This window comes from Schistocerca americana, chromosome 7 (genome assembly GCF_021461395.2).
Source record: "Schistocerca americana isolate TAMUIC-IGC-003095 chromosome 7, iqSchAmer2.1, whole genome shotgun sequence".
Classification (NCBI taxonomy): Eukaryota; Metazoa; Arthropoda; class Insecta; order Orthoptera; family Acrididae; genus Schistocerca; species Schistocerca americana.
In genome coordinates, this window is record NC_060125.1 from 44043013 (window position 1) to 44058886 (window position 15874).

Below are 15874 nucleotides of genomic sequence, written 5' to 3' on the forward strand. Positions count from 1 at the left end.
TTTTTCAAATATCACAGAGCCTCTCGCGAGCGTCGTCGTCGTCGTCGACGCCGCCGCTTCTGCAGAAGTAGCAAATCGCCATCGTAGCAAATGCGGCGAGGGACGCCCTGCCTTCGATTTCGAATGCACAAAGTGTGTGGTCTTGATTCCCAATCTCTACTTGGTCGGTCTCGTAAAGGCTTGCATGTAACGAATGGGTGGGAAGCAGCAAGAGGCAGCGGCTGTGTAGAACGAAAACACAATTCCTCAGCGGTATGAGCGTTTCGAGATGACACGAATGTAAGGAATACTTGGCGGCCAGTGACCGTGTGGCCTAATGGATAAGGCGTCGGACTTCGGATCCGAAGATTGCAGGTTCGAATCCTGTCACGGTCGTGTTTTTCCAATTCTGCAAAAGAAACACACCGTTTTAGTGTAGCTATTGAGCAGTACGAAATCGTCTATTTGTTGCTGTTGTCCATTTCCTGCTTGGAGATGCACTTGAGCTTGATACACACACAGCCAGAACGGTGTTATCTAGCGAAATGGTCGGCTGAGTGCCGTCACCGCGAGTTTTGGCTGGCATTTGCGCATCTAAGACAGCGTCGGAAAGTAACCCGTTCGGCTTCTGAGTCAAATCAAATATGTGTGTTAATTTTGACACCACTAGCGCTGCAGGTTTTCATGCAATTCCTGTACCTCTCAGAAATGATTATGAAATAAAACTGAAGTACGTGACGTGTGTGACGCTAGGAAAACATTAGGCAGCATGGAGAGATTCTGTATGGGACCACCCCACCGAAACGAGAACTGTGTGTCGTGCGACCCGACACGTAGTCACCGACGCAGCCCGGCTAGCTCTGTCGGTAGAGCATGAGACTCTTAATCTCAGGGTCGTGGGTTCGAGCCCCACGCTGGGCGGGACGTAATTTTGTTCCGCTGCAGATGTAAATTACCGTTTCTCTGATCAATGTGACGTAATGGAAATAGCAACTTAAAACTTTGCCTACGTCTCCATCAGTCGCAAGGAAGTGTATCTGAAGGTGAAGGTGATTTCGTAGACATGTGTCAAAGACATGTTCTGAAATGTAAGTGGTGTTGGTTGGAGAGCACATCGGTTACGTGTGAGATGTGTAGCCAAGCAGTAATGGTGCGCCATAGCTGCAAATATTAGTCGGTAATATGAAGTGTTGTCAGCTTAAGCCTGATGATCCAGACGAGCGTAAGCACGAAGTACGCAAAACTACCGCTAGGCCGCGCCTCTTTAGCTCAGTGGCAGAGCACTGGTCTAGTAAACCAGGGGTCGTGAGTTCGATCCTCACAGGAGGCAAACGAATTTTCGAAATCAGTTGCGCGTCGTGGCCGTATAGCAAGCAGTGTCTGGAACGACGAACAATTAGCAACAGGTGTTTTATTTAGAATTACTCTCAGATGTGATTGAGGCGAATGTCGCAGATAAAGCATTTTCCAAAGCGGTACAGCGTAGGGTGGGAGGCGGCAGTCTGAATTATATTTTTTACATGTGTTTTTCAAATATCACAGAGCCTCTCGCGAGCGTCGTCGTCGTCGTCGACGCCGCCGCTTCTGCAGAAGTAGCAAATCGCCATCGTAGCAAATGCGGCGAGGGACGCCCTGCCTTCGATTTCGAATGCACAAAGTGTGTGGTCTTGATTCCCAATCTCTACTTGGTCGGTCTCGTAAAGGCTTGCATGTAACGAATGGGTGGGAAGCAGCAAGAGGCAGCGGCTGTGTAGAACGAAAACACAATTCCTCAGCGGTATGAGCGTTTCGAGATGACACGAATGTAAGGAATACTTGGCGGCCAGTGACCGTGTGGCCTAATGGATAAGGCGTCGGACTTCGGATCCGAAGATTGCAGGTTCGAATCCTGTCACGGTCGTGTTTTTCCAATTCTGCAAAAGAAACACACCGTTTTAGTGTAGCTATTGAGCAGTACGAAATCGTCTGAATGTTGCTGTTGTCCATTTCCTGCTTGGAGATGCACTTGAGCTTGATACACACACAGCCAGAACGGTGTTATCTAGCGAAATGGTCGGCTGAGTGCCGTCACCGCGAGTTTTGGCTGGCATTTGCGCATCTAAGACAGCGTCGGAAAGTAACCCGTTCGGCTTCTGAGTCAAATCAAATATGTGTGTTAATTTTGACACCACTAGCGCTGCAGGTTTTCATGCAATTCCTGCACCTCTCAGAAATGATTATGAAATAAAACTGAAGTACGTGACGTGTGTGACGCTAGGAAAACATTAGGCAGCATGGAGAGATTCTGTATGGGACCACCCCACCGAAACGAGAACTGTGTGTCGTGCGACCCGACACGTAGTCACCGACGCAGCCCGGCTAGCTCTGTCGGTAGAGCATGAGACTCTTAATCTCAGGGTCGTGGGTTCGAGCCCCACGCTGGGCGGGACGTAATTTTGTTCCGCTGCAGATGTAAATTACCGTTTCTCTGATCAATGTGACGTAATGGAAATAGCAACTTAAAACTTTGCCTACGTCTCCATCAGTCGCAAGGAAGTGTATCTGAAGGTGAAGGTGATTTCGTAGACATGTGTCAAAGACATGTTCTGAAATGTAAGTGGTGTTGGTTGGAGAGCACATCGGTTACGTGTGAGATGTGTAGCCAAGCAGTAATGGTGCGCCATAGCTGCAAATATTAGTCGGTAATATGAAGTGTTGTCAGCTTAAGCCTGATGATCCAGACGAGCGTAAGCACGAAGTACGCAAAACTACCGCTAGGCCGCGCCTCTTTAGCTCAGTGGCAGAGCACTGGTCTAGTAAACCAGGGGTCGTGAGTTCGATCCTCACAGGAGGCAAACGAATTTTCGAAATCAGTTGCGCGTCGTGGCCGTATAGCAAGCAGTGTCTGGAACGACGAACAATTAGCAACAGGTGTTTTATTTAGAATTACTCTCAGATGTGATTGAGGCGAATGTCGCAGATAAAGCATTTTCCAAAGCGGTACAGCGTAGGGTGGGAGGCGGCAGTCTGAATTATATTTTTTACATGTGTTTTTCAAATATCACAGAGCCTCTCGCGAGCGTCGTCGTCGTCGTCGTCGACGCCGCCGCTTCTGCAGAAGTAGCAAATCGCCATCGTAGCAAATGCGGCGAGGGACGCCCTGCCTTCGATTTCGAATGCACAAAGTGTGTGGTCTTGATTCCCAATCTCTACTTGGTCGGTCTCGTAAAGGCTTGCATGTAACGAATGGGTGGGAAGCAGCAAGAGGCAGCGGCTGTGTAGAACGAAAACACAATTCCTCAGCGGTATGAGCGTTTCGAGATGACACGAATGTAAGGAATACTTGGCGGCCAGTGACCGTGTGGCCTAATGGATAAGGCGTCGGACTTCGGATCCGAAGATTGCAGGTTCGAATCCTGTCACGGTCGTGTTTTTCCAATTCTGCAAAAGAAACACACCGTTTTAGTGTAGCTATTGAGCAGTACGAAATCGTCTGAATGTTGCTGTTGTCCATTTCCTGCTTGGAGATGCACTTGAGCTTGATACACACACAGCCAGAACGGTGTTATCTAGCGAAATGGTCGGCTGAGTGCCGTCACCGCGAGTTTTGGCTGGCATTTGCGCATCTAAGACAGCGTCGGAAAGTAACCCGTTCGGCTTCTGAGTCAAATCAAATATGTGTGTTAATTTTGACACCACTAGCGCTGCAGGTTTTCATGCAATTCCTGCACCTCTCAGAAATGATTATGAAATAAAACTGAAGTACGTGACGTGTGTGACGCTAGGAAAACATTAGGCAGCATGGAGAGATTCTGTATGGGACCACCCCACCGAAACGAGAACTGTGTGTCGTGCGACCCGACACGTAGTCACCGACGCAGCCCGGCTAGCTCTGTCGGTAGAGCATGAGACTCTTAATCTCAGGGTCGTGGGTTCGAGCCCCACGCTGGGCGGGACGTAATTTTGTTCCGCTGCAGATGTAAATTACCGTTTCTCTGATCAATGTGACGTAATGGAAATAGCAACTTAAAACTTTGCCTACGTCTCCATCAGTCGCAAGGAAGTGTATCTGAAGGTGAAGGTGATTTCGTAGACATGTGTCAAAGACATGTTCTGAAATGTAAGTGGTGTTGGTTGGAGAGCACATCGGTTACGTGTGAGATGTGTAGCCAAGCAGTAATGGTGCGCCATAGCTGCAAATATTAGTCGGTAATATGAAGTGTTGTCAGCTTAAGCCTGATGATCCAGACGAGCGTAAGCACGAAGTACGCAAAACTACCGCTAGGCCGCGCCTCTTTAGCTCAGTGGCAGAGCACTGGTCTAGTAAACCAGGGGTCGTGAGTTCGATCCTCACAGGAGGCAAACGAATTTTCGAAATCAGTTGCGCGTCGTGGCCGTATAGCAAGCAGTGTCTGGAACGACGAACAATTAGCAACAGGTGTTTTATTTAGAATTACTCTCAGATGTGATTGAGGCGAATGTCGCAGATAAAGCATTTTCCAAAGCGGTACAGCGTAGGGTGGGAGGCGGCAGTCTGAATTATATTTTTTACATGTGTTTTTCAAATATCACAGAGCCTCTCGCGAGCGTCGTCGTCGTCGTCGACGCCGCCGCTTCTGCAGAAGTAGCAAATCGCCATCGTAGGAAATGCGGCGAGGGACGCCCTGCCTTCGATTTCGAATGCACAAAGTGTGTGGTCTTGATTCCCAATCTCTACTTGGTCGGTCTCGTAAAGGCTTGCATGTAACGAATGGGTGGGAAGCAGCAAGAGGCAGCGGCTGTGTAGAACGAAAACACAATTCCTCAGCGGTATGAGCGTTTCGAGATGACACGAATGTAAGGAATACTTGGCGGCCAGTGACCGTGTGGCCTAATGGATAAGGCGTCGGACTTCGGATCCGAAGATTGCAGGTTCGAATCCTGTCACGGTCGTGTTTTTCCAATTCTGCAAAAGAAACACACCGTTTTAGTGTAGCTATTGAGCAGTACGAAATCGTCTATTTGTTGCTGTTGTCCATTTCCTGCTTGGAGATGCACTTGAGCTTGATACACACACAGCCAGAACGGTGTTATCTAGCGAAATGGTCGGCTGAGTGCCGTCACCGCGAGTTTTGGCTGGCATTTGCGCATCTAAGACAGCGTCGGAAAGTAACCCGTTCGGCTTCTGAGTCAAATCAAATATGTGTGTTAATTTTGACACCACTAGCGCTGCAGGTTTTCATGCAATTCCTGTACCTCTCAGAAATGATTATGAAATAAAACTGAAGTACGTGACGTGTGTGACGCTAGGAAAACATTAGGCAGCATGGAGAGATTCTGTATGGGACCACCCCACCGAAACGAGAACTGTGTGTCGTGCGACCCGACACGTAGTCACCGACGCAGCCCGGCTAGCTCTGTCGGTAGAGCATGAGACTCTTAATCTCAGGGTCGTGGGTTCGAGCCCCACGCTGGGCGGGACGTAATTTTGTTCCGCTGCAGATGTAAATTACCGTTTCTCTGATCAATGTGACGTAATGGAAATAGCAACTTAAAACTTTGCCTACGTCTCCATCAGTCGCAAGGAAGTGTATCTGAAGGTGAAGGTGATTTCGTAGACATGTGTCAAAGACATGTTCTGAAATGTAAGTGGTGTTGGTTGGAGAGCACATCGGTTACGTGTGAGATGTGTAGCCAAGCAGTAATGGTGCGCCATAGCTGCAAATATTAGTCGGTAATATGAAGTGTTGTCAGCTTAAGCCTGATGATCCAGACGAGCGTAAGCACGAAGTACGCAAAACTACCGCTAGGCCGCGCCTCTTTAGCTCAGTGGCAGAGCACTGGTCTAGTAAACCAGGGGTCGTGAGTTCGATCCTCACAGGAGGCAAACGAATTTTCGAAATCAGTTGCGCGTCGTGGCCGTATAGCAAGCAGTGTCTGGAACGACGAACAATTAGCAACAGGTGTTTTATTTAGAATTACTCTCAGATGTGATTGAGGCGAATGTCGCAGATAAAGCATTTTCCAAAGCGGTACAGCGTAGGGTGGGAGGCGGCAGTCTGAATTATATTTTTTACATGTGTTTTTCAAATATCACAGAGCCTCTCGCGAGCGTCGTCGTCGTCGTCGTCGACGCCGCCGCTTCTGCAGAAGTAGCAAATCGCCATCGTAGCAAATGCGGCGAGGGACGCCCTGCCTTCGATTTCGAATGCACAAAGTGTGTGGTCTTGATTCCCAATCTCTACTTGGTCGGTCTCGTAAAGGCTTGCATGTAACGAATGGGTGGGAAGCAGCAAGAGGCAGCGGCTGTGTAGAACGAAAACACAATTACTCAGCGGTATGAGCGTTTCGAGATGACACGAATGTAAGGAATACTTGGCGGCCAGTGACCGTGTGGCCTAATGGATAAGGCGTCGGACTTCGGATCCGAAGATTGCACGTTCGAATCCTGTCACGGTCGTGTTTTTCCAATTCTGCAAAAGAAACACACCGTTTTAGTGTAGCTATTGAGCAGTACGAAATCGTCTGAATGTTGCTGTTGTCCATTTCCTGCTTGGAGATGCACTTGAGCTTGATACACACACAGCCAGAACGGTGTTATCTAGCGAAATGGTCGGCTGAGTGCCGTCACCGCGAGTTTTGGCTGGCATTTGCGCATCTAAGACAGCGTCGGAAAGTAACCCGTTCGGCTTCTGAGTCAAATCAAATATGTGTGTTAATTTTGACACCACTAGCGCTGCAGGTTTTCATGCAATTCCTGCACCTCTCAGAAATGATTATGAAATAAAACTGAAGTACGTGACGTGTGTGACGCTAGGAAAACATTAGGCAGCATGGAGAGATTCTGTATGGGACCACCCCACCGAAACGAGAACTGTGTGTCGTGCGACCCGACACGTAGTCACCGACGCAGCCCGGCTAGCTCTGTCGGTAGAGCATGAGACTCTTAATCTCAGGGTCGTGGGTTCGAGCCCCACGCTGGGCGGGACGTAATTTTGTTCCGCTGCAGATGTAAATTACCGTTTCTCTGATCAATGTGACGTAATGGAAATAGCAACTTAAAACTTTGCCTACGTCTCCATCAGTCGCAAGGAAGTGTATCTGAAGGTGAAGGTGATTTCGTAGACATGTGTCAAAGACATGTTCTGAAATGTAAGTGGTGTTGGTTGGAGAGCACATCGGTTACGTGTGAGATGTGTAGCCAAGCAGTAATGGTGCGCCATAGCTGCAAATATTAGTCGGTAATATGAAGTGTTGTCAGCTTAAGCCTGATGATCCAGACGAGCGTAAGCACGAAGTACGCAAAACTACCGCTAGGCCGCGCCTCTTTAGCTCAGTGGCAGAGCACTGGTCTAGTAAACCAGGGGTCGTGAGTTCGATCCTCACAGGAGGCAAACGAATTTTCGAAATCAGTTGCGCGTCGTGGCCGTATAGCAAGCAGTGTCTGGAACGACGAACAATTAGCAACAGGTGTTTTATTTAGAATTACTCTCAGATGTGATTGAGGCGAATGTCGCAGATAAAGCATTTTCCAAAGCGGTACAGCGTAGGGTGGGAGGCGGCAGTCTGAATTATATTTTTTACATGTGTTTTTCAAATATCACAGAGCCTCTCGCGAGCGTCGTCGTCGTCGTCGACGCCGCCGCTTCTGCAGAAGTAGCAAATCGCCATCGTAGGAAATGCGGCGAGGGACGCCCTGCCTTCGATTTCGAATGCACAAAGTGTGTGGTCTTGATTCCCAATCTCTACTTGGTCGGTCTCGTAAAGGCTTGCATGTAACGAATGGGTGGGAAGCAGCAAGAGGCAGCGGCTGTGTAGAACGAAAACACAATTCCTCAGCGGTATGAGCGTTTCGAGATGACACGAATGTAAGGAATACTTGGCGGCCAGTGACCGTGTGGCCTAATGGATAAGGCGTCGGACTTCGGATCCGAAGATTGCAGGTTCGAATCCTGTCACGGTCGTGTTTTTCCAATTCTGCAAAAGAAACACACCGTTTTAGTGTAGCTATTGAGCAGTACGAAATCGTCTATTTGTTGCTGTTGTCCATTTCCTGCTTGGAGATGCACTTGAGCTTGATACACACACAGCCAGAACGGTGTTATCTAGCGAAATGGTCGGCTGAGTGCCGTCACCGCGAGTTTTGGCTGGCATTTGCGCATCTAAGACAGCGTCGGAAAGTAACCCGTTCGGCTTCTGAGTCAAATCAAATATGTGTGTTAATTTTGACACCACTAGCGCTGCAGGTTTTCATGCAATTCCTGTACCTCTCAGAAATGATTATGAAATAAAACTGAAGTACGTGACGTGTGTGACGCTAGGAAAACATTAGGCAGCATGGAGAGATTCTGTATGGGACCACCCCACCGAAACGAGAACTGTGTGTCGTGCGACCCGACACGTAGTCACCGACGCAGCCCGGCTAGCTCTGTCGGTAGAGCATGAGACTCTTAATCTCAGGGTCGTGGGTTCGAGCCCCACGCTGGGCGGGACGTAATTTTGTTCCGCTGCAGATGTAAATTACCGTTTCTCTGATCAATGTGACGTAATGGAAATAGCAACTTAAAACTTTGCCTACGTCTCCATCAGTCGCAAGGAAGTGTATCTGAAGGTGAAGGTGATTTCGTAGACATGTGTCAAAGACATGTTCTGAAATGTAAGTGGTGTTGGTTGGAGAGCACATCGGTTACGTGTGAGATGTGTAGCCAAGCAGTAATGGTGCGCCATAGCTGCAAATATTAGTCGGTAATATGAAGTGTTGTCAGCTTAAGCCTGATGATCCAGACGAGCGTAAGCACGAAGTACGCAAAACTACCGCTAGGCCGCGCCTCTTTAGCTCAGTGGCAGAGCACTGGTCTAGTAAACCAGGGGTCGTGAGTTCGATCCTCACAGGAGGCAAACGAATTTTCGAAATCAGTTGCGCGTCGTGGCCGTATAGCAAGCAGTGTCTGGAACGACGAACAATTAGCAACAGGTGTTTTATTTAGAATTACTCTCAGATGTGATTGAGGCGAATGTCGCAGATAAAGCATTTTCCAAAGCGGTACAGCGTAGGGTGGGAGGCGGCAGTCTGAATTATATTTTTTACATGTGTTTTTCAAATATCACAGAGCCTCTCGCGAGCGTCGTCGTCGTCGTCGACGCCGCCGCTTCTGCAGAAGTAGCAAATCGCCATCGTAGCAAATGCGGCGAGGGACGCCCTGCCTTCGATTTCGAATGCACAAAGTGTGTGGTCTTGATTCCCAATCTCTACTTGGTCGGTCTCGTAAAGGCTTGCATGTAACGAATGGGTGGGAAGCAGCAAGAGGCAGCGGCTGTGTAGAACGAAAACACAATTCCTCAGCGGTATGAGCGTTTCGAGATGACACGAATGTAAGGAATACTTGGCGGCCAGTGACCGTGTGGCCTAATGGATAAGGCGTCGGACTTCGGATCCGAAGATTGCAGGTTCGAATCCTGTCACGGTCGTGTTTTTCCAATTCTGCAAAAGAAACACACCGTTTTAGTGTAGCTATTGAGCAGTACGAAATCGTCTATTTGTTGCTGTTGTCCATTTCCTGCTTGGAGATGCACTTGAGCTTGATACACACACAGCCAGAACGGTGTTATCTAGCGAAATGGTCGGCTGAGTGCCGTCACCGCGAGTTTTGGCTGGCATTTGCGCATCTAAGACAGCGTCGGAAAGTAACCCGTTCGGCTTCTGAGTCAAATCAAATATGTGTGTTAATTTTGACACCACTAGCGCTGCAGGTTTTCATGCAATTCCTGTACCTCTCAGAAATGATTATGAAATAAAACTGAAGTACGTGACGTGTGTGACGCTAGGAAAACATTAGGCAGCATGGAGAGATTCTGTATGGGACCACCCCACCGAAACGAGAACTGTGTGTCGTGCGACCCGACACGTAGTCACCGACGCAGCCCGGCTAGCTCTGTCGGTAGAGCATGAGACTCTTAATCTCAGGGTCGTGGGTTCGAGCCCCACGCTGGGCGGGACGTAATTTTGTTCCGCTGCAGATGTAAATTACCGTTTCTCTGATCAATGTGACGTAATGGAAATAGCAACTTAAAACTTTGCCTACGTCTCCATCAGTCGCAAGGAAGTGTATCTGAAGGTGAAGGTGATTTCGTAGACATGTGTCAAAGACATGTTCTGAAATGTAAGTGGTGTTGGTTGGAGAGCACATCGGTTACGTGTGAGATGTGTAGCCAAGCAGTAATGGTGCGCCATAGCTGCAAATATTAGTCGGTAATATGAAGTGTTGTCAGCTTAAGCCTGATGATCCAGACGAGCGTAAGCACGAAGTACGCAAAACTACCGCTAGGCCGCGCCTCTTTAGCTCAGTGGCAGAGCACTGGTCTAGTAAACCAGGGGTCGTGAGTTCGATCCTCACAGGAGGCAAACGAATTTTCGAAATCAGTTGCGCGTCGTGGCCGTATAGCAAGCAGTGTCTGGAACGACGAACAATTAGCAACAGGTGTTTTATTTAGAATTACTCTCAGATGTGATTGAGGCGAATGTCGCAGATAAAGCATTTTCCAAAGCGGTACAGCGTAGGGTGGGAGGCGGCAGTCTGAATTATATTTTTTACATGTGTTTTTCAAATATCACAGAGCCTCTCGCGAGCGTCGTCGTCGTCGTCGACGCCGCCGCTTCTGCAGAAGTAGCAAATCGCCATCGTAGCAAATGCGGCGAGGGACGCCCTGCCTTCGATTTCGAATGCACAAAGTGTGTGGTCTTGATTCCCAATCTCTACTTGGTCGGTCTCGTAAAGGCTTGCATGTAACGAATGGGTGGGAAGCAGCAAGAGGCAGCGGCTGTGTAGAACGAAAACACAATTCCTCAGCGGTATGAGCGTTTCGAGATGACACGAATGTAAGGAATACTTGGCGGCCAGTGACCGTGTGGCCTAATGGATAAGGCGTCGGACTTCGGATCCGAAGATTGCAGGTTCGAATCCTGTCACGGTCGTGTTTTTCCAATTCTGCAAAAGAAACACACCGTTTTAGTGTAGCTATTGAGCAGTACGAAATCGTCTGAATGTTGCTGTTGTCCATTTCCTGCTTGGAGATGCACTTGAGCTTGATACACACACAGCCAGAACGGTGTTATCTAGCGAAATGGTCGGCTGAGTGCCGTCACCGCGAGTTTTGGCTGGCATTTGCGCATCTAAGACAGCGTCGGAAAGTAACCCGTTCGGCTTCTGAGTCAAATCAAATATGTGTGTTAATTTTGACACCACTAGCGCTGCAGGTTTTCATGCAATTCCTGCACCTCTCAGAAATGATTATGAAATAAAACTGAAGTACGTGACGTGTGTGACGCTAGGAAAACATTAGGCAGCATGGAGAGATTCTGTATGGGACCACCCCACCGAAACGAGAACTGTGTGTCGTGCGACCCGACACGTAGTCACCGACGCAGCCCGGCTAGCTCTGTCGGTAGAGCATGAGACTCTTAATCTCAGGGTCGTGGGTTCGAGCCCCACGCTGGGCGGGACGTAATTTTGTTCCGCTGCAGATGTAAATTACCGTTTCTCTGATCAATGTGACGTAATGGAAATAGCAACTTAAAACTTTGCCTACGTCTCCATCAGTCGCAAGGAAGTGTATCTGAAGGTGAAGGTGATTTCGTAGACATGTGTCAAAGACATGTTCTGAAATGTAAGTGGTGTTGGTTGGAGAGCACATCGGTTACGTGTGAGATGTGTAGCCAAGCAGTAATGGTGCGCCATAGCTGCAAATATTAGTCGGTAATATGAAGTGTTGTCAGCTTAAGCCTGATGATCCAGACGAGCGTAAGCACGAAGTACGCAAAACTACCGCTAGGCCGCGCCTCTTTAGCTCAGTGGCAGAGCACTGGTCTAGTAAACCAGGGGTCGTGAGTTCGATCCTCACAGGAGGCAAACGAATTTTCGAAATCAGTTGCGCGTCGTGGCCGTATAGCAAGCAGTGTCTGGAACGACGAACAATTAGCAACAGGTGTTTTATTTAGAATTACTCTCAGATGTGATTGAGGCGAATGTCGCAGATAAAGCATTTTCCAAAGCGGTACAGCGTAGGGTGGGAGGCGGCAGTCTGAATTATATTTTTTACATGTGTTTTTCAAATATCACAGAGCCTCTCGCGAGCGTCGTCGTCGTCGTCGACGCCGCCGCTTCTGCAGAAGTAGCAAATCGCCATCGTAGGAAATGCGGCGAGGGACGCCCTGCCTTCGATTTCGAATGCACAAAGTGTGTGGTCTTGATTCCCAATCTCTACTTGGTCGGTCTCGTAAAGGCTTGCATGTAACGAATGGGTGGGAAGCAGCAAGAGGCAGCGGCTGTGTAGAACGAAAACACAATTCCTCAGCGGTATGAGCGTTTCGAGATGACACGAATGTAAGGAATACTTGGCGGCCAGTGACCGTGTGGCCTAATGGATAAGGCGTCGGACTTCGGATCCGAAGATTGCAGGTTCGAATCCTGTCACGGTCGTGTTTTTCCAATTCTGCAAAAGAAACACACCGTTTTAGTGTAGCTATTGAGCAGTACGAAATCGTCTATTTGTTGCTGTTGTCCATTTCCTGCTTGGAGATGCACTTGAGCTTGATACACACACAGCCAGAACGGTGTTATCTAGCGAAATGGTCGGCTGAGTGCCGTCACCGCGAGTTTTGGCTGGCATTTGCGCATCTAAGACAGCGTCGGAAAGTAACCCGTTCGGCTTCTGAGTCAAATCAAATATGTGTGTTAATTTTGACACCACTAGCGCTGCAGGTTTTCATGCAATTCCTGTACCTCTCAGAAATGATTATGAAATAAAACTGAAGTACGTGACGTGTGTGACGCTAGGAAAACATTAGGCAGCATGGAGAGATTCTGTATGGGACCACCCCACCGAAACGAGAACTGTGTGTCGTGCGACCCGACACGTAGTCACCGACGCAGCCCGGCTAGCTCTGTCGGTAGAGCATGAGACTCTTAATCTCAGGGTCGTGGGTTCGAGCCCCACGCTGGGCGGGACGTAATTTTGTTCCGCTGCAGATGTAAATTACCGTTTCTCTGATCAATGTGACGTAATGGAAATAGCAACTTAAAACTTTGCCTACGTCTCCATCAGTCGCAAGGAAGTGTATCTGAAGGTGAAGGTGATTTCGTAGACATGTGTCAAAGACATGTTCTGAAATGTAAGTGGTGTTGGTTGGAGAGCACATCGGTTACGTGTGAGATGTGTAGCCAAGCAGTAATGGTGCGCCATAGCTGCAAATATTAGTCGGTAATATGAAGTGTTGTCAGCTTAAGCCTGATGATCCAGACGAGCGTAAGCACGAAGTACGCAAAACTACCGCTAGGCCGCGCCTCTTTAGCTCAGTGGCAGAGCACTGGTCTAGTAAACCAGGGGTCGTGAGTTCGATCCTCACAGGAGGCAAACGAATTTTCGAAATCAGTTGCGCGTCGTGGCCGTATAGCAAGCAGTGTCTGGAACGACGAACAATTAGCAACAGGTGTTTTATTTAGAATTACTCTCAGATGTGATTGAGGCGAATGTCGCAGATAAAGCATTTTCCAAAGCGGTACAGCGTAGGGTGGGAGGCGGCAGTCTGAATTATATTTTTTACATGTGTTTTTCAAATATCACAGAGCCTCTCGCGAGCGTCGTCGTCGTCGTCGACGCCGCCGCTTCTGCAGAAGTAGCAAATCGCCATCGTAGCAAATGCGGCGAGGGACGCCCTGCCTTCGATTTCGAATGCACAAAGTGTGTGGTCTTGATTCCCAATCTCTACTTGGTCGGTCTCGTAAAGGCTTGCATGTAACGAATGGGTGGGAAGCAGCAAGAGGCAGCGGCTGTGTAGAACGAAAACACAATTCCTCAGCGGTATGAGCGTTTCGAGATGACACGAATGTAAGGAATACTTGGCGGCCAGTGACCGTGTGGCCTAATGGATAAGGCGTCGGACTTCGGATCCGAAGATTGCAGGTTCGAATCCTGTCACGGTCGTGTTTTTCCAATTCTGCAAAAGAAACACACCGTTTTAGTGTAGCTATTGAGCAGTACGAAATCGTCTGAATGTTGCTGTTGTCCATTTCCTGCTTGGAGATGCACTTGAGCTTGATACACACACAGCCAGAACGGTGTTATCTAGCGAAATGGTCGGCTGAGTGCCGTCACCGCGAGTTTTGGCTGGCATTTGCGCATCTAAGACAGCGTCGGAAAGTAACCCGTTCGGCTTCTGAGTCAAATCAAATATGTGTGTTAATTTTGACACCACTAGCGCTGCAGGTTTTCATGCAATTCCTGCACCTCTCAGAAATGATTATGAAATAAAACTGAAGTACGTGACGTGTGTGACGCTAGGAAAACATTAGGCAGCATGGAGAGATTCTGTATGGGACCACCCCACCGAAACGAGAACTGTGTGTCGTGCGACCCGACACGTAGTCACCGACGCAGCCCGGCTAGCTCTGTCGGTAGAGCATGAGACTCTTAATCTCAGGGTCGTGGGTTCGAGCCCCACGCTGGGCGGGACGTAATTTTGTTCCGCTGCAGATGTAAATTACCGTTTCTCTGATCAATGTGACGTAATGGAAATAGCAACTTAAAACTTTGCCTACGTCTCCATCAGTCGCAAGGAAGTGTATCTGAAGGTGAAGGTGATTTCGTAGACATGTGTCAAAGACATGTTCTGAAATGTAAGTGGTGTTGGTTGGAGAGCACATCGGTTACGTGTGAGATGTGTAGCCAAGCAGTAATGGTGCGCCATAGCTGCAAATATTAGTCGGTAATATGAAGTGTTGTCAGCTTAAGCCTGATGATCCAGACGAGCGTAAGCACGAAGTACGCAAAACTACCGCTAGGCCGCGCCTCTTTAGCTCAGTGGCAGAGCACTGGTCTAGTAAACCAGGGGTCGTGAGTTCGATCCTCACAGGAGGCAAACGAATTTTCGAAATCAGTTGCGCGTCGTGGCCGTATAGCAAGCAGTGTCTGGAACGACGAACAATTAGCAACAGGTGTTTTATTTAGAATTACTCTCAGATGTGATTGAGGCGAATGTCGCAGATAAAGCATTTTCCAAAGCGGTACAGCGTAGGGTGGGAGGCGGCAGTCTGAATTATATTTTTTACATGTGTTTTTCAAATATCACAGAGCCTCTCGCGAGCGTCGTCGTCGTCGTCGACGCCGCCGCTTCTGCAGAAGTAGCAAATCGCCATCGTAGCAAATGCGGCGAGGGACGCCCTGCCTTCGATTTCGAATGCACAAAGTGTGTGGTCTTGATTCCCAATCTCTACTTGGTCGGTCTCGTAAAGGCTTGCATGTAACGAATGGGTGGGAAGCAGCAAGAGGCAGCGGCTGTGTAGAACGAAAACACAATTCCTCAGCGGTATGAGCGTTTCGAGATGACACGAATGTAAGGAATACTTGGCGGCCAGTGACCGTGTGGCCTAATGGATAAGGCGTCGGACTGCGGATCCGAAGATTGCAGGTTCGAATCCTGTCACGGTCGTGTTTTTCCAATTCTGTAGTCGCGCTTCAGCTGTGCTACCGTGTGGACGTGTGTACTGCTGCGCTCCGATTGTGTTGTTTACATACGTGTTCTGCTGTTGTCTCCTTTGCTGGCTTTCCGTTCATCTTCGTGTTTGTGTATCGTCGTTAGTGTTTGGGTGTTTCATCACCGTTCTGTCACTCGCCGGAATTTCGGTTTTTTAACCGGAGTTTCATCCCTGTTCTGAATCATGTCTACGAACGTCAGGAAAAACACACTGGTCTTCGCTTTCGACAAGGAAACCCGTCATATCCAGCCAACGTCACTGGAAATACACGATTGGATTACTGAGGTAATTGGTGTCAACTCTGATTCCGTCCATACAATGCAGTTAGACAATGATAAATACTGTATTTTTGTTAAGTTTGAGAGCTCGGTGACGATAGATAGACTTTTAGCAAAGTGGGGTAGTGA

At 48.6% G+C, this 15874-nt stretch overlaps 31 non-coding genes across 31 annotated transcripts; all 31 read left to right on the forward strand.

Annotated features, from left to right (window-relative positions):
• Positions 1-302: 302 nt before the first annotated feature.
• On the forward strand, positions 303-375 carry Trnar-ucg. The gene has a single exon. It is a non-coding gene; the product is annotated as a tRNA-Arg (tRNA).
• A 452-nt stretch (positions 376-827) lies between these two features.
• Positions 828-900, forward strand: Trnak-cuu. Its single transcript has one exon. It is a non-coding gene; the product is annotated as a tRNA-Lys (tRNA).
• A 337-nt stretch (positions 901-1237) lies between these two features.
• Trnat-agu lies at positions 1238-1309 on the forward strand. The gene has a single exon. It is a non-coding gene; the product is annotated as a tRNA-Thr (tRNA).
• Positions 1310-1806: 497 nt separating this feature from the next.
• Trnar-ucg lies at positions 1807-1879 on the forward strand. Its single transcript has one exon. It is a non-coding gene; the product is annotated as a tRNA-Arg (tRNA).
• Positions 1880-2331: 452 nt separating this feature from the next.
• Positions 2332-2404, forward strand: Trnak-cuu. The gene has a single exon. It is a non-coding gene; the product is annotated as a tRNA-Lys (tRNA).
• Positions 2405-2741: 337 nt separating this feature from the next.
• Trnat-agu lies at positions 2742-2813 on the forward strand. Its single transcript has one exon. It is a non-coding gene; the product is annotated as a tRNA-Thr (tRNA).
• A 500-nt stretch (positions 2814-3313) lies between these two features.
• On the forward strand, positions 3314-3386 carry Trnar-ucg. The gene has a single exon. It is a non-coding gene; the product is annotated as a tRNA-Arg (tRNA).
• Positions 3387-3838: 452 nt separating this feature from the next.
• Trnak-cuu lies at positions 3839-3911 on the forward strand. The gene has a single exon. It is a non-coding gene; the product is annotated as a tRNA-Lys (tRNA).
• Positions 3912-4248: 337 nt separating this feature from the next.
• Trnat-agu lies at positions 4249-4320 on the forward strand. Its single transcript has one exon. It is a non-coding gene; the product is annotated as a tRNA-Thr (tRNA).
• Positions 4321-4817: 497 nt separating this feature from the next.
• Trnar-ucg lies at positions 4818-4890 on the forward strand. Its single transcript has one exon. It is a non-coding gene; the product is annotated as a tRNA-Arg (tRNA).
• A 452-nt stretch (positions 4891-5342) lies between these two features.
• Positions 5343-5415, forward strand: Trnak-cuu. The gene has a single exon. It is a non-coding gene; the product is annotated as a tRNA-Lys (tRNA).
• A 337-nt stretch (positions 5416-5752) lies between these two features.
• On the forward strand, positions 5753-5824 carry Trnat-agu. Its single transcript has one exon. It is a non-coding gene; the product is annotated as a tRNA-Thr (tRNA).
• Positions 5825-6324: 500 nt separating this feature from the next.
• Positions 6325-6397, forward strand: Trnar-ucg. The gene has a single exon. It is a non-coding gene; the product is annotated as a tRNA-Arg (tRNA).
• Positions 6398-6849: 452 nt separating this feature from the next.
• On the forward strand, positions 6850-6922 carry Trnak-cuu. Its single transcript has one exon. It is a non-coding gene; the product is annotated as a tRNA-Lys (tRNA).
• A 337-nt stretch (positions 6923-7259) lies between these two features.
• Positions 7260-7331, forward strand: Trnat-agu. The gene has a single exon. It is a non-coding gene; the product is annotated as a tRNA-Thr (tRNA).
• Positions 7332-7828: 497 nt separating this feature from the next.
• Positions 7829-7901, forward strand: Trnar-ucg. The gene has a single exon. It is a non-coding gene; the product is annotated as a tRNA-Arg (tRNA).
• Positions 7902-8353: 452 nt separating this feature from the next.
• Positions 8354-8426, forward strand: Trnak-cuu. The gene has a single exon. It is a non-coding gene; the product is annotated as a tRNA-Lys (tRNA).
• A 337-nt stretch (positions 8427-8763) lies between these two features.
• Trnat-agu lies at positions 8764-8835 on the forward strand. The gene has a single exon. It is a non-coding gene; the product is annotated as a tRNA-Thr (tRNA).
• Positions 8836-9332: 497 nt separating this feature from the next.
• On the forward strand, positions 9333-9405 carry Trnar-ucg. Its single transcript has one exon. It is a non-coding gene; the product is annotated as a tRNA-Arg (tRNA).
• Positions 9406-9857: 452 nt separating this feature from the next.
• Trnak-cuu lies at positions 9858-9930 on the forward strand. The gene has a single exon. It is a non-coding gene; the product is annotated as a tRNA-Lys (tRNA).
• A 337-nt stretch (positions 9931-10267) lies between these two features.
• Positions 10268-10339, forward strand: Trnat-agu. The gene has a single exon. It is a non-coding gene; the product is annotated as a tRNA-Thr (tRNA).
• A 497-nt stretch (positions 10340-10836) lies between these two features.
• Trnar-ucg lies at positions 10837-10909 on the forward strand. The gene has a single exon. It is a non-coding gene; the product is annotated as a tRNA-Arg (tRNA).
• A 452-nt stretch (positions 10910-11361) lies between these two features.
• On the forward strand, positions 11362-11434 carry Trnak-cuu. Its single transcript has one exon. It is a non-coding gene; the product is annotated as a tRNA-Lys (tRNA).
• Positions 11435-11771: 337 nt separating this feature from the next.
• Positions 11772-11843, forward strand: Trnat-agu. The gene has a single exon. It is a non-coding gene; the product is annotated as a tRNA-Thr (tRNA).
• Positions 11844-12340: 497 nt separating this feature from the next.
• Trnar-ucg lies at positions 12341-12413 on the forward strand. The gene has a single exon. It is a non-coding gene; the product is annotated as a tRNA-Arg (tRNA).
• Positions 12414-12865: 452 nt separating this feature from the next.
• Positions 12866-12938, forward strand: Trnak-cuu. The gene has a single exon. It is a non-coding gene; the product is annotated as a tRNA-Lys (tRNA).
• Positions 12939-13275: 337 nt separating this feature from the next.
• On the forward strand, positions 13276-13347 carry Trnat-agu. Its single transcript has one exon. It is a non-coding gene; the product is annotated as a tRNA-Thr (tRNA).
• A 497-nt stretch (positions 13348-13844) lies between these two features.
• Trnar-ucg lies at positions 13845-13917 on the forward strand. The gene has a single exon. It is a non-coding gene; the product is annotated as a tRNA-Arg (tRNA).
• A 452-nt stretch (positions 13918-14369) lies between these two features.
• Positions 14370-14442, forward strand: Trnak-cuu. Its single transcript has one exon. It is a non-coding gene; the product is annotated as a tRNA-Lys (tRNA).
• A 337-nt stretch (positions 14443-14779) lies between these two features.
• On the forward strand, positions 14780-14851 carry Trnat-agu. The gene has a single exon. It is a non-coding gene; the product is annotated as a tRNA-Thr (tRNA).
• Positions 14852-15348: 497 nt separating this feature from the next.
• On the forward strand, positions 15349-15421 carry Trnar-gcg. The gene has a single exon. It is a non-coding gene; the product is annotated as a tRNA-Arg (tRNA).
• The last annotated feature ends 453 nt before the right edge of the window (positions 15422-15874 follow it).